This window comes from Leptinotarsa decemlineata, unplaced genomic scaffold (assembly GCF_025532065.1).
Source record: "Leptinotarsa decemlineata unplaced genomic scaffold, Ldec_3_MD MMD2_tig00003192_RagTag_RagTag, whole genome shotgun sequence".
Lineage (NCBI taxonomy): Eukaryota > Metazoa > Arthropoda > Insecta > Coleoptera > Chrysomelidae > Leptinotarsa > Leptinotarsa decemlineata.
In genome coordinates this window covers 4,887,969-4,888,958 of record NW_027412582.1, presented here as the reverse complement: position 1 = coordinate 4,888,958, position 990 = coordinate 4,887,969, and positions in this window count along the sequence as shown.

The window sequence follows — 990 nt, the reverse complement described above, 5'->3', positions numbered from 1 at the left end:
TAATCAGATGGTATGTCATTACCATGCTCATCCTATGGGGTGCCGTCGTTGATTTGAACGAAACTCTGCTGGATGGAAGTATAGTAAGATGTCTGATGCTTCGGGAGGCTGTATGGCTCGGTAGTTGAATCAGGTTCCATGTTGGAGGTGGCTAATCAACTGACCATTCCAACAGATAATTCCTACTTTTATACTTTTGAAAGGGAGTGAGGGAGGCGTGGGGATTGAGTGGGAATGAATTGCAAAATGACATATTCAATGAAAGAGATAATTGAATGGATAAAATACAATATGAATTATATGAAATTATACTTGTTGATTTCATTGTGAAACATGTTTTTTTTCTTCTCAAGAGATTATTCACAAGTGATTAGAGAACAGAAAAATTGATGTGAGGTATTTGTCTAGAAGAGCTTGGAATTGAAATAAAAAAAAAAATAATAATAATGACGAAGTGAAGAAAAATGCTCCAACCATCGCATTATTCAATGTGTACCAAACCAAAACAACCTTCATTCCATTTCTTTTCTTTTATTCATTTATTTTTTTGTTTCCTACAATTACAAATATAAACTTGATACTACCATAGTTAAATATTCCTAACTAACCTAAAACTAATCTTTTATTTACACTTAATCTACGGAAAGTCTTTATGAATGTCACTAATTTTTTAAAAGACTCTATCGAAGAAGTCTCTGCTTTACGCCTTTCCTCCAGAGATGTTTGCTCTCGATCTAGTTCAGCCAATTCTTTCAATAGATCGCTTCGCCGGCTAGCAATTTCAGCCTCTCGCGCGAGAAACGCTAGCCAACGCGGCCTCGCTTGATCGGAAAGCATGCTCTGCTTCTCTACATATCTGCAGGAAACCGCTCAACATTTCACTAACCTCTCGATAGGCTGTTGCACTGGCACTTGTGGCACGAACACTTGAGGATTCGCCGGTGTTGCTGGCAGCGGCGAAAGCGACACCGCCAACGAGGTCAATACGAT